Source organism: Lutjanus erythropterus, chromosome 23 (genome assembly GCF_056507025.1).
Source record: "Lutjanus erythropterus isolate fLutEry1 chromosome 23, fLutEry1.hap2, whole genome shotgun sequence".
Classification (NCBI taxonomy): domain Eukaryota; kingdom Metazoa; phylum Chordata; class Actinopteri; order Lutjaniformes; family Lutjanidae; genus Lutjanus; species Lutjanus erythropterus.
In genome coordinates, this window is record NC_139339.1 from 22429041 (window position 1) to 22444185 (window position 15145).

The 15145-nt window shown below is 41.2% G+C and overlaps 1 protein-coding gene across 6 annotated transcripts in view; it reads left to right on the plus strand.

Moving 5' to 3' along the window:
* The first annotated feature begins 1146 nt into the window (after positions 1 to 1146).
* Positions 1147 to 15145, plus strand: part of nrxn2b (neurexin 2b) — an 884227-nt gene continuing 870228 nt past the window's right edge. For 3 of the 6 annotated variants that reach the window (XM_084712247.1, XM_084712249.1, XM_084712250.1), the window contains exon 1: positions 1166 to 1412. The gene's annotated coding sequence lies outside the window, so the exon portion shown is untranslated. Of the gene's footprint in view, positions 1413 to 15145 lie in introns of all 6 variants that reach the window. The other 3 variants (XM_084712252.1, XM_084712251.1, XM_084712248.1) reach the window with 3 other exon arrangements.

Sequence of the window (15145 nt, forward strand, 5' to 3'; positions counted from 1 at the left end):
AAGCACACATTTTGTACCAATTATATTTTAGCTGTAACACAATTTTAAGTGTATTAAGTATACCTGTATGTCCAAATAATCAGTACTTATCACACTTTAAGTAGATAGATAGATAGATAGATAGATAGATAGATAGATAGATAGATAGACAATAACTATATATGAATATACAAATATACTGTATATGTATATGTGCTATATTGAGGTACAGCTTTAAATAAACTTATATTGAATTGATTTTTTTTAAGTATACTTAAATACACTTCTAATGAAGTACAATAAAGTAGCCTATTTCAAAATACCACTTCAAGTATTGTATCATTAGTATACTTATTTTAAGTACACTTAAGTTGAACATATGACACTTATTTTGAACTACAGTCTTTAAAAGTAAACTTTCAATAAGCCTTACTTACTCCACAGTATACAGTTTTTTGCCTGGGAAGACACATAGAAGCAGACACCTACTAAAGATGTCACTTAAAACAAAACAATGCTTAAAAATAAGTAAGTTTAAATCAGTTCATAGAAAAAGTCAGGACAGTGTGACGAAAATACAGTTCCTGAAAAAAATACTTTTTTTCCCCCAATAAATGCAGCAATGTGTCTTCTGTCTTCCTGGTGTGGAGACAGTCTAACTGAACATGTGCAATATTGAGTATCATCACTCTAACATGTTTCTGATTGGAGGAAGGACTTGTTGCAACTGTCCCCGTTGCAACTGTCCCCAGTCTACCCTACGTTTTATCTTGATATTGCTCATCTCGTCTGGGTTATGTTTTTTAATTACATCCATTAATACATTCATGAAATCTCTGCTGCCTGTCAGGTGCGACCACTCGCACAGAAAAGTGAAGTATCTTGAGCAGCGCATCCAGCAGCATCGCCCTCCCGTCTCCCTCCTCGCCCAGGGTGAAGTAGCCTTCTCCAGCCGGAGCGGGGCGTGTCTCTGTGGGCGGCCTCCTCAGTGCGGTGCCGCTGCTGCCACTGCTGTGCTGATGCCGCGGCTGTGTCTCCCATTCGAGTGGATGCAGGTGGAAGATGCGTCAAAGCACCCAGAAACACCCAGAAGCGTCCACCAGAAACACGGCAACGGCACCTCCACAATAAAAGCCCCGGCGATACACATCACTGTAGGAGTTTTCATTTGAAAAGGAGAATCCGAGTGCGCGTTTCGTGCCTTGTGGCTGACTTGACAGCAGGGATGCAGGTGGAGCGACTCGGCCAGGACCGTTCACATCTGTCTTGAAGGAGAGAGGGGGGAAAGAAAACCTGCGTTCTGCTCTGCTCAACGCTCTGGATAAAAAAAAATAATTACAGAAGCGTGAATTGCACCCAGGCTTTATCCAGGGATATTTACAAAGCTCCCCAAGTCTGGAGAATAATATCGGAGGGATTGCCGCAAAACACAAGTAAGGACTTTTCTCTTCTTTGCTGTGACTGTGTGCTTCTGTGGGGTTTCTTCTGGCTCTGAGGATTTGTCACTCTCTGCGAATAATGCTCTCCAAATCATGACAGGTGATTTCGGGGGAAAAAATAAATAAATACACTCACATCATAGTCCAGTAATGAGCAGTTGTTGGCTTTGTTTTGCTGAGAGGGAGCCAGCAGTAAACGATGCGTAATGGGTCAATATTTGGAGGAGATTTGGGAGGCGAGTGGATCTGCTGTTTGTTTTCTGCGGTTCTGGGAGCAGACACGTTGAATCCGGTGTGTTGGAGGGGAGGGGGGGTTACGGGGGGGTGATGACGGACATATATGTTTTGAAGCCACGCGTGACAGAAGCAGCAGCAGCGGAGTGTGGGAATTCGCAAAAAGAGAAAAATGCTCGGTGAAAGTCAGTTTTTGTGCATCCTGAAGCTGTGGATGTGTTTTTACGCAATGTCCAGACGACTTGTGAGGGCTTATTCTTACAGGTTCCGACATTCATGAAGGTGTCGTTTTATTTCCTCAGTTTAGAATAAAAAATACTTAAATTGTAGCAGCTGAGATCTGCTGTGTATTATATTGATAGTGTTACATGTGGCCTAATTGTCACACACACACACAGCCTACTGACTTGTACTTCTCCTTCAGTCCAAATCCCTGGATTGTAAATTTGCTGGAATTTTACCCACCAGAGAGGCGATTCATGTCTTTAGCAACATCCACTGTGTTTATTATTAAAATTTAAATAATTTCTCATGAATTTATCCTTAAAATGTTACAATCAAATCTTTTATGACACCGAGAATCAGGCCACCGGGGGGTATACTTTCTTTACTGACCAGCTGCATTACAATTGACTGCTGAAGGGCAGACTGGCTGTGATCCGATACTCTGTTGTCTTCGTGCTATCTCAGAAGTGTTTTCTCTGAGTAAATGTGGTCAGAAATGGACGCACGTACAGTAAACGTGGATATTTTGGTCTCAGTATTGCGCCGACTACACTGCGACTGCATGCGACTCCTGCGCCACCGTGTCGCCAAACGCCCACTGGGGTGCGTAACGGTGTCTCTACACAAAATCCCTGAACCAGAGGAGAAATAACAAGAACTACAAATCGGTAGAGCCCTGATTATGATTTACAAGTGGGGTTAGTTCTACTTAGAATAATTAAACCGAGCTGCAGCTGCCTAGACCAGCGGCGCAGAGGCAGAGAGGCAAGGACCACAGAGAGGAGGAGACCAGACACCACATACGGAGAGAGTGCCTGTAAGCGCCAGTGGGAAAACTGACCTACTCTGTCTTTTTATACTGAAGCCGTGTGATTTTTTCACATTAAATAGGAAGCCACTGGTTTGTCTTTTTCCACAATATTTGCATATTGATCTCTTGTCTAAAACCACGTCACTATTGTACTTATTCGCAAGGTGGGAATACCTTTACTGAAGGAAAATGGCAGTACATGACAAAAGAAGAATTTTTGCGTAGTGCTAACTGTAGTAAAGTTTGATGAATACAGAAGTAGGGGAGACCAGGGATGATAGTGACACTTTTTGCTAAGTATTTTTTTTTGTGTGTGTGCTAGATCTCTCAAACTTTAAGACACCACTTTGGTCTGCTACTATTATTACTCACTTCACAAATCTACTAAAATAAAATTAAAGTCAGTATATTTGTATAACACCAAGTGAGAGCAAAGTTACCTCAGGGCACTTTTCTTGCAGAGCTGGTCTAGACCGTATGATTTATAAACCCAGTTGTTCCCACCAAGAGCAAGCACTGAGGCAACCATGGCAAGGAAAAACTCCCTTTAAACTGGCAGAGATCTTGAGCAAAAGAAGGCACTTTATTAATGGTGGGTGGCCAAAGAGGGGTGAGTTGTAACGCTGGCTAGGAATCGATGTAACAATAAAAAGTACATTTATAAAAGAAAATGTATATTACGATCTACACTATCCAATTTATGAAAGAACTTTAGTGTAGAATAAAGAGTAAACAGTTTTGAATAAAATGAACAAATTACATTGACAAAAATCACTTAATGTGTGTGTGGACTTCTGAATATGCGTGTGTCACATAAGGGTTCAATCACTGTCATAGTTGCCCCTAGGGAGAAAGTTTTGTGGGCCCACAACTGACAACAAACACACCTGACCCACACTGCTTTTTGCCTTGAGTTTGCAAAGTGTTCCATGAATTGTTACAACTGTCCCCACCAAGAGCATTACATTGCTAATTATTTTAGCATGTGCGCTTGAAGGTAGCATAAATACAAAGCATCATATTAAAGTAGAAAAATGGCTACTTTAGATAATTTAAGTCAAACACTTGTATGTACAATACAATGAACGCTCAGCAAAAAATGATCTTGATATTAAAAAATTCTTTTTTGTTGTTGTTGTTGTAAAATGCACAGCGTTGCTCACAGAGACGTGGTCAAAATGACAATGCTACAACGCTCCTGGATCTCCCCTACTGTAGGAAAAATGGCAGTAACATTAGAATATATATACATAGAGTAAGAGTGACTAAAATGGATTTTCACACACGGTGCTACCTGTAGTGAAGTTTGAATGCACAAAAGCGTGTCAGCTCTGATTGACCTGAATTCATTGTTTAAAGACCTTCAGGATGAAAATACAATAGAGTAAGGGATGATTGGCTGAGCCACACACAGAGAAGGTGGTAGTGCTTATTGAGCCGGCTGTCTTCTTAATGCAAATGAATGCTAGAAATCAAGGTGGTGTGACTCATATCCTGGTTACCTTCTCAGGCCAGGACAAAAGGCCACACTGGCATTTGACCACAAGGTCTTTTTCAGAAGGAAAACTTCATCATCACTCAACCAAACAATTATGGCACCAACTTTGCCTTTCCTGGGAACAATTTGGCATCCAGCTCTTAATTCCCAGTTGGCAAAAAAAAAAATCTCTGTCACCAAAATGACTCCACCATCAACTCAGTCTAACAACCCTAGTTTTGACAATGGCTTTGGAAATACCTAAATAACTTCTCTCCTTTATACTAATACACACTGAGCAGACACTGGCGGTGGAAAATGGGCCCATACATGATTCCACTTTTGTTCTCAGAGCTTTCAGTGCACTTCATGAAGGGTGCTTAACATTGCCTTTGTGGGTTGAGATGACTTATAATAATTGCAAATTCCCCTGCAATTTGAATAATTTCTGCAGACCTTTTCACTGTTTGTTATTCGGTGAGTGCAAAAAGTGGATTTGAGGTCCTGTGCTTCTCTTTGTTTTCGCTCATCCCTCTGACATGAGGCTTCCAACAACTTTCCTGAATACAAATCTCCAGCTTTTCAACTCAAATGCCATCATTTTGGGTCAACACGCCATCAGCATGCCATTTGAGCAGGGCGGAAAAACAACACCTTTTCAAATGCATAATTCGACTTATTGTGAAGTGTCCACTATCTGGATTTTTATTGCTGGGATCTGCAGACCCAGTTTGTTGGGATTGATCTCAGAGAATGAACTCAATGATGAAGGAGCTGGATCTCATGTGGCTTATAATATATTCAGTCTCATGCTGGGTATATTTAGGCCGAGCACAGCCCTCGAAGCAGCTGTCAGATTGGAGGCATCAGTCAGAAACTCTATCCCTTCACAGGTCAGTGTTTTGAGCAGCTGTCATTTTCCCCTGACAGAGAGCCCAGGCACTGCCTTCTATCTCACCTCTATCAAAACACAGGCGCTCACACCGTCCCCACGCCCCCTCCCCGCCCCGCCGCGCCCCTCCAGTTTACCACCACAGAGACCGAGAGAGCGAAATTGGAAGAGAAGAGAATCAGAATGGGTAATCTTCCTGTAATCCCTCGCACGGCGGCGAAGAGAGCAATCTGCCTCATTAACTCACTCTTCTGCCGCTTGCCGTCTGGCCCTCATCCATCTTCCCGTCCATCCGTCCACCATCCGCCTGCAGAGCGGGAGAGAAGAGGAGGTTAAGGGGAGCTTAGGGGAGCTATAAAGAAGGCAGACACTTTTCACTTGCATAAAAAAAGGGAGGAAATGAAATAGGAAAATGAAAGATTTGGTCCTACTCCTCCTCACGCCCTCCATTTTAGCTGTGGGGGCCATGATGAGGGAACACATGCCCAGCCTGCTCTTTCTATCGCTTTTCTCCTTTGATTAAACAGTGGCAGAATAGACATGGAAGTGGCCATGATGGAGAGATGGAGTGAAGGAGCTCTCTCTGTCTCTGAGTGATTGCATGGATGTGAGAGAAAGAGAAGGAGGTGGTAGACAGAGAGGATACAGCGCGGCCTGTCGATCCGATCAGGTTACGCCCTTCCCTCCTGTGCGGCCACGCTGGGAGGATATCCGTGTCTAGATCAAGGAAACTAAAAATGACGGAAGGGTCATTAAATCACTGAAGAACGTTCTATGCTCTGCTTGGTGCCAGTCCTTTTTAAGCTTATGGGAGATGCATGGAGAACCACAATAAAAAAACCAAAGTATCTATGAAGAAGAAATGAAGAAATCCACTAAACACTGAAAACTCTCACCTCAGGGAATAACATATTAGCTTATTTTTCAAAATATGCACAATCATTTATTTGCTGTTCATTATCACATCACCCATAAACTTCACTACACATTAAGACATAAAACTAGAACCATAAAAGGTTCTTCAGCTTGTCTCCATAGAAGAACTTTTTTTGATTCCTGGTGGAAGCTTTTATAAATTTTCCTCTTGGAACTCTTTCAGACAGTTCTACCTAGAACCTAACATAAGTGGTTATACCTAGAACCATCTGTAAAAGGTTTCACCCAGAACAACAATGGTTCCACCTAGGACCTAGAACTCTCTTTGGGTTCTTTCCGGAACTTTTCCACCATCTAAGGATGCTAACAAGAATCTACCTAGGTAGTTCTACCACAAACCTTTTTATACCCCAAGGGTTTTTTATCTAGAACCCACCCAGGGGTTCTACCAAGAACTCTTTTATATTATGGTTCAAAGGATCCTTGACAAAAGAGTTCTTAAAGAACCCTTGATGAAAAATTGTTCTTTGGATGAAAAGGTTTCTTAATGCAACCCTCAGTCTTAGAAAGAACCCTTTCTTCAAAAAAGGGTTTATCAAGGGTCAAACAAAAGGTTCTGGGTGGAACCTCAGACTGTAGAACTGGCAGAGTCTGGAGAACAGAGTGTTCATTATGATGTAATCTCCCTTTAGTTTCCTTAGTCTATCTTGGGACTAATAATAGTCAGTCTGGCAGGACATTTATTATTGAGATTGTTAAAGTTTGTACATCTCTTGTCGTGGTGTTTCCTGCAAAGGAAAAAATGCAAAGGTGCCATCGTGTGATGGCGTGAGTTCAAAGCTCTGCACTGCTTTTAACAACTTGTCAACTTTGGTCTTTCTAATTGTGAAAGAGTAGAGAGACTTGAGTGTTGAAAATCCTGGATCTGTGCCACATACTCTACTGTATTCCACAAAGACTGGGTCATGAATTCATTCGGCAGAGCTCATAAGTACATCTGAATCTTGGATGAGGGTTTTTTTTTCTTCTCTCAAATAGTTGAAAGTATTGTAATCCCAGCTCCCTTTTTTCATATCTGAGTAACCCCCAAAAAGCAAGCGCTGCCAATGAATTAATGAAGATGTTCTTTGTAGCCTCCAGTGTGAGCCTGATTTGAAATATTTGCATTACCATATTGCTCGCCTTTTAAGAGGCTCAAGCGAGATCTTTGGTTGTATAGTCGAGCTGGAATTTCTGAAAGAGAATGGAGAAGTATCAATAATAGAGAAATAAAACGGATATTTTCAGCCACTTTGTCATGTCTGCACCTTGTGTCTTTCTGGCCTCGCCTTGAATGTCATCTCCCTCAGGTGTCAAGCCAAACTAGACCTGAGAGAACTCTCGGCCAGAGAGATTTTTAGTTTCAGGTGTGGGACATATCTCTTTAGCACCCGCCACTGAGCTGTTTAACCTAAATTACTCCAGCGCAAAGGCAGCTGCTGTTTCTCAGGTTTAAAAATAACCGCCCACACTTGCAACCTCCCCGTTTGGAAGGGCACGTTCCGGACAAAATGAGCTGATGTAACCTCACTGTTGAGGATGATGTATCATGTTCACCTGCAACCTGAAGATAGTCCTTCCTCTCTGAGAGTCTGTAGTAAACACTGGTGGCTTTTTGCACCACAGAACCTGTGAAATCAAATTGTTCTGATTCTCATTTGGCTTTGCGTCATCATACGTGCGCACCAAGACCCTCCCCATCTTTAGCTGGGCTGTATCCATCAATTCCAGGGTCTGCTAACATGCGGTTAGCTGTGAAAGGATCCTATTTCAAAGTGGAGCAGGTTGCGTAACAGGGATATGGGACACAAAAAACCCCACATAAGAGTTTTATGCTCATAATTGAGGAGTGGGTGTTAGTAACTAATCCTTATGCTGTGGGATTTCACTCATCCACACTATTTCTAGTTTTGCATAATCATGCAATTTGTTTGCATAACACTTGCATATCTAGCTACACAATAGCACTCGCTGCTAAAGACAAGTACTGGACATTACCATCAGTCACTTACTTGCTATTTGGACAGAACCTTATGCAATCAAACGCAAGCTAATCCACCATAAGCCTTTTTTCTTTTCCTCTTAGGGAATGTTTAATTAATTTATCCTATGGTCAACAAAGCATATTATGAGACTTTTTTCCAGCTGCAACAGTATGCAGCATTTTCAAAGATGCAGGAATACAGACAGTCCAAGGAAAGTTCAGATCTGGTGTTCTCCTACACTGATTTGTACATGAATCACACATGACTGTGGACATAAAGCCAGACGAGCTTACTCAGATGCCCTTTCAATAATTGCAGTGTCTCTGTTTATTTATTTATTTTTTTACTTTTGAACTCCCCCTCTCAACTCCTTAGCTGATTCTCAGCTGAGCACCTTGGAAAACAGTGAACTGCTTTCAGTCAAAACCCTTAAGAGAATTGTTGTGCTCCACCGCAGTTTATTCATCTCCTAGAAATCCGTAAGGCCTTTGCTCATCCTGCCATGGATGAATATACACTCGACAAAAATATGAATGCAATACTTTTGTTTCTTCTCCCATTTTCATGAATTGTAGTAAAAGATCCAAGACTTTTGATCAAACATTTATTAAAATCTGATTAAAAGACATTTATAAGGAACTGAACGATGGCAATGACACATAGGACTACAGATACCTTAGTGCCCTAATGTGGCTTATAGAGATGCTGATTAAACAGCATGATCACAGGTGTGTCTTGGACTGGTCCCACTGTAAGATGCCTAGTTTTATCTGGAAAAAAGACATTTATTCGCCACTGAAGTATGACAATTCCACATATGGCTATAGATAGCATTTTTTGCCCAGGAGGACAAAGTCATGACCTGCTCTACTCTGCTTCTGCTTGGCTTAACCGGTCACTTGGCTAAACTTAACCAACCCAACCATCAAAGGCAACAAGCAAAAGTTAGTCAGAGGATGGTCAGAGAAAAACTGGTATCTGTAGACATATGCGCTAAAAGACAAAAAAGTTGAGAAAACTTCTAATTTTGAGGCAACTGAATGAAACTCCTACTTTAAATTTTTTGAATGACATTTTAAAAGTCAGACCAACGTATAATCTTTTATTGAGATAATTAACTTTTCTTCTTGAATCCTTGATTTTTAGAAACAAAAAAATATATTTCAGAAAAATCAATAATGGTTAATAATTTAATATTTTCTCTAGCAACCATTTAATTTTCAAGCACCCAAATAATAACAAATTCGTTTCACAGCTCACTGTAAACAATTTTTGAAATATAGATATATTTGAAATAAGTTTTTTTTAGGGGGAGAATGTTATCCAGTTTATCTCAAAGCAAGTTTGAGTTTGACTTCAGCTCAAAAATTTAGTGAAGATGGTTGTGTTGAAATTACGAGTTTTCTGAACTTAATTTTTTACAGTGTGTGAAATAGTCTAGTGTCTTTTTTGTCAAGATAAAAATGCACAAATTAGGGTGGCCTTTTATTGTGACCAGTCCAGGGCCATGCAATAATCATGCTGTTTAATCATCATCTCTGTATGCCACACCTGTAAGGTGGATGGATTATCTTGGCAAAGGAGAAGTGCTCAGTGATTTTAACAAATTTGCGAGCAAAATTTGAGAGAAATAGATCTTTTGTGTGCACAGGAGAAGTCTAAGATCTTTTACTTCAACTTGTGAAAAATGGGAGCAAAAGCAAAAGTGTTGTATTTTTGTTGAAGGACTTAACAGACACATGATAACTGGGTCAAAAATCATATTATATTTTCAGAGAACCCCTGCAGCCAAATCAACACGAGATGTCCAAACCTGAGTTAGACATGCTAAAAACTCCACCAGCTCCCGACTACACCTCTAGCTACATTTTGAAATGTAGCTATCTCAAATAGCAGAAAGCACCTGTTCCTTATGCTCTATTCACTGGCTGAAATTAGGTCTGGATTGTCCCCACCTGTGGGAAGGATGGGCAGAGCGTCAGGGGCCACTCGGGGGCTGATGGGGGTCATGATATTGAGATACTGTCTACTCCTACGGCCGCAGCCACACTCAGCCTCAGCATGACGGCACTTTCCCCGCCAGGCGATGGAGAGGGATGGCTATTCTGCGTGCCACAATGGCCACTTCACTGCAGAGAGGGAAAGGCTTTGGCGGGGCACAATGGGTCCTTTTAGAGAGGTGGTGCTGCCGCTGCCGGGGCCTGCATTGGGTTTGTGCAGCCAGCGTACCTTCATCAGGCTTCTCTTGTCACCGATACGATGGCGCTCTGTTTGCAGACAGCCACAGGGCAGAGTGTGGGAATAGCCACCATTTATCCCATAGAACTCTCACGTCGAGCGCTCTCAGCAGCCAAGGACGTAGGTTGAGCAGGCAGGGTCAAACAATTACCCAGCACTATTCTCTCAGTTGTAATGAGCCAGGAATAGAGAAGCGCAATTGAGCGATGACTGCTGACACCATTTTGTGATTCAAAGGAGAAACACAGAAATGAAATGGGTACTAAAATTCAATCACATTTGGCTTTATTGTGTTTTTATAGTTGTTATGTATCTTGCTATCTTTATTTTTTGTGGTGGAAAATTGAATGCATGATAGCCACAGTGTTAAATTTTATCTGCACCATATGCCCTGCTTCAAACTTTAGTTTTAATAGCTTCTGAAGTGTTCATGCAGATTTTTTTTTTCTTGCCGTTTTTGCTATTTGTCAGGGGCAAATGAGGCCCATGTCACATTTGTGCCGATCTGCCACTTCTGCTGCCGCTTCCCCGGTTTGAAGGGGAAAAGTAGAGACATGAAGGCTGAGTGTGTCAGAATGATGGTGGGAGGACGAGAGGGGGGAGGAGGAAGGAGAGCAGAGTCCCACGCCATCCGTCCCTCCCTCCATCTCAATTCAGCCGTTTCAATCCAACCATCCATCCAGATAGCTTTAGTGAGACTTGCTGACTAACTGCTCTTATGCAGTGCAGGCTTTTCTTTAGTCTTTTTGGACCATGTCCCTTTCCGTAGTCGGACATTTTTAGCTGTTCAGTGCACATAGTTGCATAAGTTTTTCTCCTTCACTCCTATTTGATTATGAATCAGGGAACCATTCAAAATTTAGACTTCTTATTCACAACACAGTGCAAGGCTCCCATTCCCTACTAGCCAGATTTTAGACATTATAATTCATGAATATATTTTAAAGTAATATCATTGCCCATTTGATCCACTCTATAACAAATACGATGCAATATAAAGTGATTATTGTACATTTTCAGCTCAGCCAGTAGTTGTTTAAAAGAGCAATATGTAAGACCCTAGCATTTAAAAATGAGCACTGCAGTTCAAATAGCAATTTGGAACCATAGACAGCTTATAGGTTGAATCCTTATCTAATGCACAATCTATGGTTGAAGAAAGCTATTTCCTCCTGGCCCCTCCTCACCATACTATTGCTGAGGCAGACTGCACAGACACTGAACCTACATGACCATAAGACGAGCACAAGATCAGATTTTAGCAATGACAAGCAACAACAGGTCCTACACTGTAAGTTGATCAGCTGTTTGCAACTTTGCCAATGGTCGGTCAATGTAAAGCTAAGCCTGGTGTTCTAAAAACAGAAACCTATTGTTCTTAAAATACACAATCTGGAGCTGGACTTCAGTGACAGCCTGCCTTCTGCCTGCCAGACTCAATTAACATATTGCTCAATTTAACGATGATAAACATCTAGTCCTTCAAGAACATTATTTCCTATGACTCGTAAACAAGACGTAGGGTTTTGGCAAACTATCAGCATTAATTTTAACTCTGACACGCATGAAAAGGGCAAACAAAAACAGACATTCAGAACCAAAATGGAAATGTTTTAATCTGATGACATCTCATGGTCATTTTATGATTTAGTACAGTACAGTACAGAAAGGATGAGCAGTAACAGTCAACATGGCTCATATATCAACAGAAAACTGAGACAGAGAAAGAATAGCCCCACCTGCAAAGTCTGAAGCGTCATCAGCAGAAAATACAGGATGTCAAATTATTGGACAGATTGGATGAATCATCATCAAAACACCACAGCACTGACATCACAGATGCTCAGCAGTATACTGTCTTTTTGTTATACAACCTAAAATATCATTATAACCAATACTATTTCAATTAATTACTGTTTTAAAATGCTCCTGGTTTAATTTCAACAGTGTGAAGACGTCCAAAGCTGCAGCCTCTCAAATCATGGCCCAGAAACAAATAAGCCCAGATCTGATTGTTTTGGGATCAGAGCCACTCGTCCCATCAATGGTGCTAATTGTGGGGGTTTAGCGCTTCCCAGGTTTCCAAGTCTCTCCCTCTCTCTGTCTTTCTGGTCCCGTCTCTCTCTCTCTCGTTTCCAAATGGAGCAGTCCAGGCTCCATCAGTGTTTTCCCTCTCTTCCAAGCTGGTGTGACACACCATTTGGCCTGGCTGTTTTGGGGGCTGGCATGTATGGTGACTTGTGCCTCCCACACCGCAGTGAGTCCCTGGAATAACTCTGCGATTTGACATGGCCCCTGGTGTACAGCAAGCTGTAGAGTGTGGGAGACAGGAAGTGTGTGTGTGTGTCACAGATGGTATTAGCGGCAGAGATGCTTGGGCCTGTTTTGACAGAGTGGATCCCTGGGAATGTATCAGGGATTTCCACCGCCTCTATGGCCTGTCAGTTGGTCACCCCTTTTCGGTTTTCTGAAATGGAGGACACGTTACAAGATTTCTTGACGTTTTCTTGAGCTGACTTAGCATACAGCTGCAGACACTGCAACCTGAGTTTCTAGACTAAGGTACAATAATTCTACCACAGACATTTATCTCAGGTGTTAAATTTGAAAGTGTAATTTTGGTATTTTTCAACCTGGGCTGATATTTTGTGTTTAAGTGACTAATAGGATCAACAATTTTTGAAACTGGTCCATTTTTGAGGGTGGGAACTGCAGCCATCAGAAGGGAATCTGGGCTACAACAGTTTGCAACTGCGTTCAGTCAAACTATATCCACTAAAAGTGCTTGTTTTTGTCACTGACAGGCTCAGATTGCTATTCTATGTGTCTGACAACATTATGGAAAGGATTGCAACAGAGAGACCTTTATTAAGAGCAAGGTATGTTTGGTGTAACTAGAAACATCTCTCGTCAAACTAACCAGACTCCCTCTGCTAAACTGTAATTTTAATATTGTCATCTCCATTCAAACTCGACAGAAACAAAATAAAACTCTATAAAATGTCTTGACTCATCTTTCCACGGCTCCAACAATCACCAACTCTGATTTGGTTGAAATAAACCCGTCATTCACTGAGGTGTGAAATATTTTGGCGGTACACACCATTTCTCCCTGCTGCTTGTCTGATGTCCAACCTCTCTCTCGCTCCTCTCCTGATATTTTCACATCTAACGTGTTTATTTTGACCAAACAACCAGAATTTGTGGTTGCTGGAACAGTGGAAAGGCAAGCCAAGACATTTTTGGTGAGTTTTATTTTGTTCCTGTTGAGTTTGAATGAAGTTTTGAGTGAAGATGACGGTGTTCAAGTTACAGTTTTGCAAAGGGAGTCTGGTTAGTTTGGCCAGAGAAATTAAAGAGGTGTGTCTGATTAAACAAAATGCATCTTACTCTTTAAAAAGGTCTCTCAATGGACTCTCAATGTAGCAATCCTTTCTATAATAGTTTCAACACTTTTAATAACCAGGGGTGTTTCCAGATGTTTTTTGACAGAGGTGGCTCAAGTGGGGCATGCTCACAAATGCACACATTAATGTACCATTTCCCATATCTACTTAAATTACTAACATTACAGTATCACAGAGTTTTTTATTTCTCTGTTTATTTGCTTTTTAAAGCTAAATAGTTCTACAGGTAGTACAACAGTACAACAGGGAGACACCATACAAATATGACATAAAGCTTACATACTTTATTCTTTAAGGACATTGCGCCTGCATGATACATCTTTCCTCAGGCTCTGAGACTTCTAAATTCATCTTCCACGTTCCATAATGAAAAAATATTAATTTATTATTTAAACCAATTCTTAACATTTATTAAAAGTAAAATTAGTTATTAAAATTAACGCTGTACATACAAACGGAAATAATGCACATTTAAAAATACTCGTCAAACAGCTGGTTGAAATTGAAGTCCCACCTTTCATTGGACAGACACCCAATCATAGTTGAGGATAAGTGTGTGGCATTGGGGTAGCCCCTGATAATAACAGTGTGAGCCTGTCAGTGGCCAAAATAAGCACTTTTAATGGACATACTCAGATTTGTTCCTGCCAGCTACAATGCTCTCCCTCAATACTGGTCCAGTTGAAAAACTGTTGTCCCTACATAGGGTTTTACCCTTTACCCTTTAAGTATGAACTCACACAGTGCCACTTTTTTTCAGTTGAAGAATAATACAAATTGCTGAATAAAATGAAACACAATGTAGCTCAGAAAACACAAGCACGTTCAATATAACTTTCACAGAACAAATACAACAGCACAAATACAGGTAGTAATGTCCACCATACTGTAAGAAGACAGATCAATATCATCACACTGAATAGCTTCCAGGCTGACAGAGAATCAGAGGAAGATACTAACATAGGAACATAAAAAATGGAGAAGAAAGAGAGAAAACAAGACAAATACAGGCAGATCATAGGAGCCCAGCAGACCTCTGAGGTCTTCCAAAACACAGATGCTGTGTTGAAAAGTCTGCCCCACCAAAGCCCTATCAAACTTCTTCAGAGCTTTATCGATCCAAAGCTCTCTCTCTCTTGCCAAGCCATTTTCTCCAAGGATGCTGCTATCTGCAAGGCGGGCACTTTGCTCCAGTTACCCACTATTCACTCGCTAACCCTGCTCTGCCATCAGCCATGAATCTATAAGACTTAGTCACACCTGTGTGGCCCGGAGCAAGTCAATGAGGAGAGAGAGTGAGTGTGTTGTTCTCTCCTCTAACATTAACATCTCCATCTTCTTCCTGCTTTATCCTTTTTTGTGTTCTCAGGCAGGGAAGAAACAGGATTCTCACAGTACAGCCGCCTCTTTTCGCGATTTCCAGCGGCTTTCACAGATTTGCAAAATGACCACATCAGCACTTTGAAAATCATCCATTATTAATGTCAGAAGACATCATTGGTCTCTTGTTGATGATGTCTGAATACATTGAATAGAAAAAAGA